Genomic DNA, 12,818 nt, shown 5'->3' on the forward strand with positions numbered 1-12,818 from the left:
GCAGCTAAAGTAAAAGCTTATTGCTTTGCTGACTAGACCTACTAAGTCTTCCTGATCTGCTGTTGCTGTTTTTTTTTTAATTATTTATTGGAACGTTTTAATAAAAAAAATGTAAACAAAGTTTGACATTAAGTGAGATTCAGACCTCACACATGTGAATGGCTGTGAATTTGTTTTTCTTTATTAATTTTTCCATTTGCCTGCGCTCGGGGCAGAGCAGTCTTTTCCAGATGTAAATCTACTCAACAGCGGAAAAAGTAAGAAGAAGCAATTCCAACGGTACTGGAGAGCTCCAGACAAAAAAAAAACAGGCTTGTTAAGACAATAAAAAAACCTGAAATGCTACTTTGTTTGCAGTGTGGAGACAAACTAGTGAAATAGCAGTCACTTATACAGACAATGGCTTGCAGATAAAACCTACATGTCTTTGAAGTTGCAAACTCAAACTGACATTGATGTCCACTTTGAGAAGAGGAATGCAGCATCTCCCCAGAGGGCAAATTTAACAATCCATTTGAACCAGAGAACCATACATGGCAAACATCTACAATGAAGCTGGTATACATGCCACTGCCATCTACACATAATATTATTAATCTGGATTCTAGAAAGTGAGAATCATGTGCAAAATATTAAGAAACAGTTATGCATAGTGTGATAATTAAGGAAAACGAATGATACAAATGAGTTATTTGAAGATTTGTGTTTCCTGAAAGTGTCCATGGTGTCTTCAATTCCAACCTCTCTTGGTCTGACCCGCACTCCCCACTCATCTCTCCCCCCATTAGCTTAATTAGACACAGCCAAACACACATTAGATGCCCCCCCCTTTTTTTTTGCTTCACACACTGAATGGCTGGCTGCAGTTCAAGGCAGCACAAAAACAACTATGCAAAACAAGCAGCTCCCGGAGCCAAAGGGAAACCATCAGTAAACAGCACACACATTACTGTAAGGACACTACGAGGAGTGCCATTCGAGAAAAAATAAATACACTCTGGAATTTAAAATGACAGTGCGTATGCTACTAACAAGCCACTTCTCAAGTCATGCAAGAAGATTCGCCTCGGAATACATCAGTTTGAAGGCAGCCGCAGAGGGCAGGGGACAGTCAGGAGGATGGGAGTTGTTTGCACTCGTACGCATGTGTGGGTTTTTTAAGTTCACATCTGTGTGACAGATATACTCTATGTGTGTGTGTGTATGTGTCCTTATGAGATGCAGCTACTCACCTTCCTTTCTCTTGCAGTATAGTATGTCCAGATAGAGGAAAAAAACCCAAACCAGAGTGACACAAACTAAGACACAGTCGCGAACACCGTCGCAGTCCAAAACTTTTTTGCTCTCTCCTGGCAGATCTGCACACTTCCCCTGCTGCTCTCTCCCTTACTCCCACCCACCCTCTCTCTCTCTCCCTCTCTCTCTCTCTCTCTTACTTCAGCACTTCCTGGGCTGCTGTTTATGCTCCAATCAGGCCATCCAAGGAACTTTCCCCCCCCCCCACCCCCTGTTCCCCTTCAGCCAACAGCCATTGTTTGGTGGGGGGCTTGTCACATGTATACGTGTGTGTGTGTGTGTGTGTGTGTGTGTGTGTGTGTTGTTGACCGAGAAGGACCCCTTGCCACTAACCTGAAGTCCTATTCCCCTCAACCAGTGTGGAGAACTATATCTCCTACTACTACTACTGGCAAACTACAAGCTGAATACGGAGGATGGGAGCAAGCAAGGTATAGGTATAGTCTGAAGAAAAACATATAGGCTATGGGAGGGGGCTTCCAGGTTGACTGTCTTGCAGATTCACTTTTTCTGGCGTGGGGGGAAGAAAAACAGGGGGGGGGGGCTAACAAGCAGCGTTGACTAAAGGGTTGGGTTTGTGTGTGTGTGTCTGGAACTTTCTCTCCAAATCCAATAGCTTGTTGCTACAAACCGCAAAAAGAGGCTCGGCCCCAATCATAGGCTATAGCCCCCCGGAATACCTCTGAGCTCTGTCTCCATAACATGGCGCCTTTCCCCATGTAGTCTGCCAAACGTTTTAACCACGATAACCTCAACCCCCTTTCTCCCAATAGCCCACTGCCTCTAAAAATTCCCTGTTTTGAGCAAAGCCGGCACCATCAGCACATTAATAAGGCTAGCTCTTTTCCACGCTTTGGGGATGAATTAAAAGGTTTGGAGGGAGGTGTGATGGAAGGGGGAGGGGGGCGTATAAGGTGACGTGTGGTGGAGGAGACAGGTTTGACAGCAGCACACTGAGCTTTTGTTGGTGTTGTTAACAGTTCCGTCATCGCATGGCGCTAACACCTATAGTGTGGGGCTGTGGAAGAGTTAAGAGCAAACTGTGGACGTTCAGGTGGTGTAACTGGAAACACATGTTTTACTTGGACGCAGTTTTGTGGAAGCAGCAAAATACGTTTGGAATTTAAGCTGAATTGTTGTGCATTGTAATTAAAATGCAGCTAGAGGAGATGTGCTAAAAGGGATCATTCTGGTTCATGACAGCTCGGGGGCATTTTTTAAATATTGTACTGCAGAGATAGTCAGCGATAGACTAAGGTTAAGCAACTTCATGAGCATCATAAATGTGTGAAAGAATCCCTGAGTGCACAAGTAAATGGCACAAACAAGTACAATAGGTTTGGTAGGATAGAGTGAACCAATTAAAATGGGCAGTTTGGGTAATTGGCGTTCACTCTCTTTTTTTCTTTTAGTACCTAGTGTGAGTCTATAGTATCTAGTATCTACAAAAACACTGTATCCTACGCTATCCTATACACAAAAACGTCTTTATCACATATTTCATTATGCCCTCCATGCCTGGTAAATACCACATGCAGGCTTCCTGTCATAAATGTATAGTGTCCAGGTCCAATTAAAGATTTTTTTTTTAACGACCTCAGAAGACATTATACAAATGTTTGAACAGGCTGACTGGTCCCGCTGCTCATGGAGTTAAGTGAGGTGGATGTGTGTAATTGTTGGAGTGCCTCTGTAAAACCTTTACAACAGTCTCACTGCTTATAATTCTTACCCCGTCCGACTTCTTTTTAGCAACAATGCTTCTAAATGCTATTAAACTGGAGTTATTGCTAACCCGACGCTACTGTGTGCAATGCTAACTAAATCCCTTCTCTTCTGACTTCCTATCCACTCGACTCATTCCTTCCCCTCTCCTCTAGTATAATCTGTCCTTTTCTTCTGCTCTGAATGCGATTCATTCAAGCCACACACACACACACACACACACACGGGCAGATTGGCGTGTCTCTGTGCCAGGCTGGTTTCAGGAAACATTCATCTTGTTGTTTAGTCTGGGCACCATGTGTTTGGAGCGGGGAGCGGCCACTCTCTCCTCGGTGGACCCTTCCCCTCTTGTGCACATAAGCACAGAAAACCCCAAACTGACAGATGCCGGTCTGGTTCATTGTTTAGGGGCTCAGGTCCACGAAATAACAGCGCTTCAAAGCAGCAGTTAAAAACAGCACAGACTTGAATATAGAAAATATGCTCTGTCGCTCCCTTTGTGGCTCAGGTGTGTCAGTGTGGAGGCTTTGTGCATCAGCTTCTGGTTCTTATGCTGCTTTAAGCCACCATAAGAAAGAGAGCGAGATGTTGACTCAGCGCGCAGAGTCATTCATGGAGACAGGTGCAGTGAACTGTACTACACAGTGCTATATTTGTACAGTTGTGCATATATTAAACTGTATGTGTGCAATGTGCTCATGGTTGTGTCTTGAACCCATAATGCCATGTGAAACAGAAAATAACATCACTTTTCTTTTTCCTGCATGAAAAGTATAAACAGAATCTACTCTGACTAATCCCCTTGGTGCTAAATCCATCCATCGCTGAAAAGAGACTCAGACAACTGGAGAGTGGGGAGGCAAAATAAATCACAACATTTGGGATTTAACAGCAAGAGAGCAGGTGAGGATTACACCTGAAGCTATTCAGTTTGGAGCCTCAGCCTGTGCCAGTCTGCCATTGAGGAACCCAGTCCTGCAGTGACACAGTGAATGAGCCACCTGTGCGCTTTGAAGGAGGCTGAACTCCACTGCGCTTGTTAGGCTATGACTTGAGCAAAGGGAGTGAAAGGATGACAGGCACTTTACTTTCTGTACCACACATGTCAGTCGACTCAGGAGAAGAGATTGAAAGGCATCATAGTCTCAAAGACAGCTTTTTTTTTAAATAGAAAGAAAGAAAGAAACTCTTACATTGTAAAAAACTGGGAACAAAATAGTGCCAAGCACTAATGTCAAACTCGGTAAAGATGAGTCATCTCACAAAAGAAGAATCGCGGTTGTGACAACCTCTGTTATCCAACCTCTGTTATCCAACATGACAGCCTGTCATGTCTCATGGGGCAACTCTAATGCAGCTGTTGCATCGTTGCTGAAATATCCATAAAAATATGAATTCAAAAACATTAGGATTCCAGAGCTATCACTAAGATATCTGAGTAAAAGACAGACGTAAAATTAGCCTGGCTCCGCCCGCCCGCCTACTTTCGGACAAATTTCATTTTCCCTTCAGTAGTCAGTCTGGGTGTACAGTGCATTTCCCAGTTTTCTCCGGAGAATCTACAATCGTCCAATCAGCGAACAGAGCGAGTGGCTGAGAACGATGACGTCGAAGTCGCGCTCCAGTTTCAGTTGAATGCTGCGTTCCTTTATACTCGGAAGAAGGAGATTTCCGACTTGGTAGTTCCGAGTTCCGACCTGTCTGTGTTCCAGTGCATCTGCTCGCGAAAGTATGGACGCCTAAAACCTTTCTCGTCCATATAACTAAACGTTAGGCTCTAACAAGTTACTGTTGCCAGGTACCGGTAGATTCATAGACTACAATATGTAGTGAAGTCGGAAATTTCCGAGTTCCCTGTCCTGATTGGTTGGCTAATCCAGAGTGGCACTGGGCAGATCCAATAGTTTTAAACTTTGACAGACACCCGCCTCCAAGTGAGTGAACGTTTGCCAATTACAGCACTTCCAGACCTTCTGTACAAATGAAATGAAGTACGATGGTCTGGTTTGACCAGGCTAACGTAAAATACGATTTTCATAGCAAGTTTCATATTGTATGCAGTTTTACTGTTGTGCTGAATGTCTGCCAACATTGTAAACACGTTTACAGCTTAATTATAATAATGGGTTCCTGTTTTTGATGCTATTGTAACACTTTACCCATCACCCATTAAGCATGTATTAGCCGTATGTAAAGATAGGTTCATGTACAGTATAAGGCAATTACGTGCCATCCACCTAGATAACACTGTAGCCCCTGGACCAAACTGCCTTTTACTTAGATTCAGCCTCAAATCATCCAAAGCCTTGGTGAGCTGCTGTGCTCTATTTCAAAGCCAGTTTCGTAATCTTCAACCAGGAGGATGGAGAGTTTAGCCGATGGAAGCAACGGAGACACTGGTGTATAGTAGTGTGAGACAAACACACACAAAAAAAATCTATTATATTATTTCAATATTTAGTTGATTACTTTACCTGTTTGTCTGTCACAAGATGCTGCTTCCACTGTGCAACTAATGCTCAACACTGTGTTAGAGCTTATATTTAACCCATCACAAACACATGTGGGTCTGTACTAGAGATGCCACAACTCATGCTCATAACCTGATGTAGCAGCTTGGTGAATCTGCCTGCCATTGTGGATTTCTGGGGGGGGGGGCTGAGTTGAAGAGCTATTGATTAAATAAATTAATAACAGCCCTGAAGTAATGAGAATGCGAAGTGAGAGGTGTGAGATCAGAGCCGGGGTTGGTGAAGTGAATGTGGCACTATGAGGCCAGTCTGATTGTACTGTGTGGCCCCGCCGCAACATTGACAGAAAGGAACAATGAGACATAACTCACCCAGAGGGTCAGAGGAGAGGTCACGTGACTGTGTTTCTGTCTGCCTATTGGTGCTCTCTGTCTCCGGCTGGGCACACACACCACTGAATACAAGTGGCAGCATCCCAGATTAGTTCCTACAGAGAACGTGAGTGTATCATTCTGTGGCGAGGCACGGTCAGTGTTGATCAGCCTTCAAGTCAGACAATCTCAGAAATTCAATCTCAGACTGCAGAAAAACCAGAGTAAAGAGAGATGTTACACAAAAGTGCTTCTCTCAGTCAACAACTCTCAAGATTCCATCCAGTAGACCTGTGAGTTACTACTACAATCATTTAATTACAGAAGAAAACAAAGGACACATAATGCAGACACACAATGCCTTTACACTGAAACCAACACAATGTGCAGCTTTCTAGAAATAAGGCCCAGACTTTAATATATCACATGATGGGTGGCAGGAATGTGTTGGAATGAAACAACTCTTGTATCCTCCTGTTATGTAGACAATGGTTTATATGCACATTTTGACAACAGTATAAATGCCAACCACAGCTTTCAATAGTATAAGAATTACTCTAGAACATGCTCACAGGCAGGGCAAGAATTTTGCTATCTGACAAGTTAAGTAATCACAGATTTCAAATACATGAAATACTGAATGTCACCAGTCTGAACAAACTACTACAAATACAACACAGGCAAACAAACCTGCACACAGACCTACTCACACCTGTGTCTAAGCAATATTTGAATTGTCAACACTAAGTTTTTGCAGCTTTTGCGGCTAATATGTGATTCTAACTAATTCCCCCAAAACCGTGGGCATTTGTTCTTGGCCAGCATCTTCACAAAAGTCAATTGCATATTGCTTGACACCAGAATATTGCAGAGAGGCCAAGGTAAACATGTGGGCTGCAGTGAAGAGAGTGCAACGTCTGGAGAGTGGAGACAACAAAATATTTGGTCTGATTACTGCATGATTCGATTGATACCACACTTTAATTTCCCAGCAGACTGCAGTGTTTGGGAAGCTTTGCTTTGGTTGCAATTATTGCCTAATTGCGATTACCGGATCTACTAAAATAAAACTAGACCAGTGAGTGAGGTCACAGTATTAATAAGCAGTAATGGCAAACTAGAACAAGCTGGAAAGACCTTTTTTTTGTAAGAGCACTGAAGCTTTTGAACTGACAACAGTCTTACCTCTAACAGCTGTTGTCCTGATGTTGTTATGGACACACAGACATGCCCTCTGTGCACTTTGGCATTCAAGGTTTTCATGCTGCTAATAACAACTATGTGTTTGACGGCTACAGCTACTTTCAGGGACAATTTTAACTGTCAATAGACCCTAGACAGTGACTTTGTGTGTGTGTGTGTGTGTGTGTGTGTGTGTGTGAAAAGCTTGACAACATTGGTGCGCCACCACCAGGCTCTTCTCCTCTCCCACCTGGTTCCACATGTCCATCACTCTCTGTCTCTCTCTCTCTCTCTCTCTCTCTCTCTCTCTCTGCCACTCTTACTTCCACTCTGTTACGTAACACTTCCAAATGATTGCAAGTGCAGCCCAGCAAACCATAACTGCAAATACATGTGTTTCTGTTGTCATAGAAATGCAATTCCTAATCAGGTTTATAGACTAACTCAAAGCATTTACCTTAATTGTAGTTGGCCCATGAGTGCACTTCAGAGCCTTGTGGTGCAACAGCAGATTAAGGCCTATTGGTCTTTACATAATGCATTTACAATGGCCAAGAATAATGAGTACTAAATTTGCTGAAATATTTATCAGTCGTTTTATTTTATGTCAAAGGAAAAATGAACAAATATGCTTTTAGCCATTAACAAGGGGTTCTATAGTATAGCTAGCTGCAGTGTTGCACCTTCTTCTCAGAATATTTATTATGCAAAACAAGTCTGCAAGGAATTTGGAGATAAAGCAGCCCCAAAAGATACAAGTAATTTCCCCCATCGATAAAAGCACCCTTTATTGCTATACTCGGGGAAATGTTTCAACAATGAATAATTGATGATTGCTGGTTGCACATCACATTAACTGCCAGCTGTTGCGTTGTTGTGAACTGTGGGGCCTCCCTCAGCAACTTATCATACCCTTCTTGGCTTCTGCCATTGATATGAGAGACGCTCCCTGTCGGCCTGTCAAAAGCATTTCAGGGGATCAAACAACAACAAACAAAATGTGTTGTGAAATATGCAGCGCCGAAAAACATTTGGTCCCCGTCACAATTAAAACTCTGTCTCCAAGAGCATAAAGAAAACGAGTGGGGAGAGAGTAAAAAGAGAAATGAGGTTTGACTGCTTTCTTATTACATCTGCAGCATTCGTGTGGCTCCATATAGTCACAGTGTGAAGTCATCCGTATATACCAACAATAAATCTGTATAATTACAGACACTAGCAAAATAAGAGCCATACTGCTTTTAGTATGTTAATTACCCCGTCATTTAACTTCCATCATCTCTGTAATTAATCAAGTCATTAATTGAATTATTACAATGCTTAATGACCAAATGACACTTTTCATTCAATTGCCATTATTGTTTCTGGCAACATTTTAGTAAAATCAACTTGATTTATTTTAAAGTGCATCTCCTAATAAGCAGGCAAATGTAAATTAAGGCATAGAACACTTCACGCTGTCACAGCGAGACAAAAACAATGTCAGACTTGTAAAACTATACATCTCATGAATCATGTTCAAGTTTCTCTTAATGACATAATGTGCTTTAATTGCATGTTGTTGTTTTCCAAAGCTAGGCCCGTTTTATGAGTCAACCTTTTAAAGTTTGAGTGAGAGAGAGAGAGAGAGTGAGTGAGTGAGTGAGTGAGTGAGTGAGTGAGTGAGTGAGTGAGTGAGTGAGTGAGTGAGTGAGTGAGTGAGTGAGTGAGAGAGAGAAAGAGAGAGAGAGAGAGAGAGAGAGAGCATTGTGGATGGAACAGACTTGGACAGTATGGAGGGCTATTTCAGATATTCGAAGCGGATATTCAGTGTGCCATCACCAAAAGTCCAGTGTGTGTTCTCTGACATCAACAAGCCTGGGGCACAGATGGACCACCATTGTCACCCATGGGAACTTCCACACATTATTTGTGCAGGTACTACTATACACCTGTGTGCATGTTGTTTGATACGTACTTGCGAGATTGTGATGTATATGTTGCCAAGGTGGGAGAGGGATGAAACATACTGTATGCACATTGGAGGCCTTCTTCCCATGCAAAAGAATACACACTGCTGCCCCCAATTTCAAAATGACCCTATTCCATGTCTATCCTTGTTGTGTAACACCAGAAATGTTTTTGCCTGTTCTGCCCCCGACATTGTCTTTTTCTCAATTCCTCTCCGGTCATAGGAAATCAGCCATTACATAAGAAGGGGACGTTAGATAAGAATTTGTGACGCCTCATCAAAACCCATCTACATTCTTCTCCTGGGCGTCTTAACAAAACTGTTGGCTGGGAAGGATCATGACGATTTGGCTGAGTGTAATCCAAGGAGACATATTGCAGCCAACACACACACACACACACACACACAATTGACTTTTGCACGGCCACAATAATCTGATTAAAAAAATAAATGTCCACTTTTTCACAGAGCAGCATGAAAAGTATAGTAATAAAAGGGGATTACATATGTGTATCCTCCCATCACTTGCTTTGAATGGTCTATTAAATTTGCGCCCAATCCAGCTTCCAGCTCTGAAACAGATAACATGATGTTCACCCCCTTTGATTAATAATACTTCAAGTGGAATAAGAGTGGTGGTCAGACTAGAGGAAAAGATAAACCTCAAAACAAAACAAAAATTGAGTTTGGAGAATTGGGCTGTCACAAAATTCTCGTGCACATCCCAGTTTTTTTCTGTTGAGTATTTAAACCAGCGGACTGTTGACATAAGTTTAGCAGAAATCCCCCAACAAACCCCCCACCCCTGGCTCCCTCACTGCAGGCCCCAGCTAAAACGCTGTGTCAGTCTCATGATGGCTTTAGCTGCCTGGCTGGAAAGCATGTCTTACCAATGACTTCATCGCACTACCAAACAGTATTATTCCACCCTTTCGAAAAAATCCCCGGATTTAAGAGAGGGTGGATGGGGGGGAGCACATATGATCCCTGATTCAATGTTTCTAGTGTTTAATACTGTAAGAATGCACAAAAAAATTGTACAGTCAAGCCCATCTCGGACTTTAATATTAAGGGTGGAAAATAAACAAAACCGCATGACGCGCACGTAAACCTTTCCACGAGGACTGAAACTCCAGTGTGGGCAAAATGAATAGAGGTTCAACCTGAAATCCTATTAGCTGTACAGCTGGGGGCGCTGCTAACGTGCCATGAGCTATTGAACTCTTCAATATGGAAAGGGGAGGAACTCACCACATTTTCACCTGATGTCAATGACTTAAGTGTTGTGAGGAGGAATTCATGTGAGGTGGACACCTGCTTCCTATCAAAAAGCCTAACATGAGGGGATTCATTCCACATGTGGCCAGGAAGTCTGTTTTATTTTTAAGTACACAGTAAAGTTCTTACACCCATTGAACGGACATGTCATTTTGGTTATGCACAACGGCACACTTTCTTGGATTTGCACCATTCCGTTTTGTTTTATTTCATTTTAACTTAAATGTGTTGTTTTACCTACTTGCTGCTCTTCTATTTGCCCTGTTAATTGTGTATTCTGTATTGTTGCTGCTTTGTTTCTATTTTACTTAAATATTGCATATTTTCATGTTTCTGTCTTGGCATTCAGTCTGTGGAAAACAAAGGAAAAATGTAATTGTATGACTGAGAACATGTTTCTTATTGTGCATATGACAATAAACACTTTGAATCTTGAATTGGTTGAATGTCTGGGACTGACATATCTCAATTCTCAGGTGCTTGCCTTGCACTGATTGTCAGCGCTGCAAAAAAAGGTTGAAGAAAGCATGGGATGTAAAACTACAAATAGCTGTTGATAATAGCAGGGGCAAAGCAGAAGTAAACCTTCAGAGTCAGAGATAGAATTGAGGATACAACGGAAGAAACAGGTATCTGTGTTGTGAATTTTCCCCTCTTAGTTTTTTTTTTTAGATTGGCAGAACACACACAATCAGGAGTTTATAATTCAGTACACACGGGTCACGGTGGTCTTAATGTCTTCAGAGCAGCTCCATGGGTGTTTCTCTTTATCCAACAGTCATTATGTTAACTATGACGGGGCCGAGAGCCAGCTGAGCACGTGACAATTACCGCACAGTGTCTGTCTGTTCTGTACAAGCAAATGAGTTGCATTTAAAATTGACTCAATTATATTTTTTCAGGTTGGCATGCAGTTATTAACCGTTGGGATGTTGTAGCGCCTGATATGAGCACTGCAACCTTTCAAGAAGAAGCATTCTGTGTGCACTTTGCTGCTTTGCTGTTGATTCGGGAGCAACCGTGATATACACCCTCACTCTCTATCTTCCCGATTAATTCATTATAATTAATGTGATTACTTTGGCTTCAGGCCCTCGTAAGGATGGAGATAAGCATAGATCAGAGCTCGCTGTAATCAAATGGTAAGCAAACTGTGTTCCTGCCTCCTGGTGTACTGTATTTGTATTTTTCTGTCATTAAATGTCATTATATTCTTCGGATTGTTAATGCTAATTGTTTTTTTATGAATGTCATTCTAATGCTTTTCTTTGCCTATGTAAAGCAATTTGATGGCCCCTCAAGTTTGAATTGTAAAGCTGGCTCACCGTGCCTTGCCATAATAAAATCCAATACCATAGCATCCATATATAACACGGGCAATGAAAATACTTTCTGACGTGTCAGTTATGAATATCCTGTTCGCTGCACTTATTATCGGAGGCCCGAAGCAGCACAGCTCATAAAAACAACAACAAAAAGAAAAAGAAAAAAAAAACCTCTCTCCACTACTGCTGGCATCCATTTCTAAAAGCAAAACCACACACGAGCTAACTGAGTCTGTGCAGAAACGGGAACAGTCGCCTTTGCAAATAAACACAGCCTGGATTTTTTTTGGGGAGGGGTTGAGTAGTTTACATACTTTTTTTCAAAGGAGGGAAATGCCTGAGTTATCAGTTTCATATTTAGACAGACGTTTAAAAAAAATGGGTGGGCTTCTCTCCCGCAGAGCAACAGTTGCTTTAGAGTGGATGCAATATATGCGTCTCATCTCGCAAACCTCCCTTTGGCAAAGGAGATGCGCTCTCAGTGCTGCCCGCGCCATTACTCATAATCCATGTACTGCAGCAGCTATGGTGAACATAATGTAGGGCCTATTGTTGTGAGGAGCTTTTGTTGCGGCCGGGAAACCGATACTGTCAGATTAGACCGTAAATAAGGTCCATAACAATCACACAGGTAACTACAGCTGCGAGTACACACTCTGTTTGTTTTACGTCGCATTCCGCATTCACCTTTATTAAATACATGTTGATACATGCACCTGTCTGAAGTGCATAATGTGCTCCCAGCTATGCAATTGCAAGTCCACACGCAGACACACACACTCTGACACATAGACAAGCAGATGGACTGTGACCAATAAATGCTACTGATGCAGCTCAGAGGGGGTGGGGGAAAATATAAAAGCAATGTACGAACCAGCTCTTTTTCTGGCATTTTTTGCCCTGCAACTTTTTAATTTCTCTTCCTCATCCGTCAGCCTCCCTCTCCTTCTCCCAGGACAGAGAGAGGGAGAGACAGAGAGGGAGAGGGAGAGGGAGAGGGAGAGGGAGAGGGAGAGAGGAAGAGGGAGAGGGAGAGAGAGAAAGAGAGAGAGAGAGAGAGAGCGAGAGAGAGAGAGAGAGGGAGAGGGAGAAAGAGGCCTATACATCAGTGAGATTTAATGCCGCCTCATCCAGCTCAGCACTCGTATCACATGGTGTACAACATCAATAATCTTTACGAGCCACTGCCTTGGCTTAAACACAAGGGTAATGTGTTGCT

The 12,818-nt window shown here is 42.5% G+C and overlaps 1 protein-coding gene across 9 annotated transcripts in view; it reads right to left on the bottom strand.

Annotated features, from left to right (window-relative positions):
* Positions 1-12,818, bottom strand: part of kiaa1217 (KIAA1217 ortholog) — a 107,744-nt gene that overhangs the window by 65,750 nt on the left and 29,176 nt on the right. Inside the window, exon 1 of one of the 9 annotated variants that reach the window (XM_080050368.1) lies at positions 1,233-1,320. The exons of the other annotated variants lie outside the window; for them this stretch is intronic. The gene's annotated coding sequence lies outside the window, so the exon portion shown is untranslated. Of the gene's footprint in view, positions 1-1,232; positions 1,321-12,818 lie in introns of those variants that run through there. 9 annotated transcript variants of the gene reach the window in all.

This window comes from Ammodytes marinus, assembly GCF_949987685.1.
Source record: "Ammodytes marinus genome assembly, chromosome: 21".
Classification (NCBI taxonomy): Eukaryota; Metazoa; Chordata; class Actinopteri; order Uranoscopiformes; family Ammodytidae; genus Ammodytes; species Ammodytes marinus.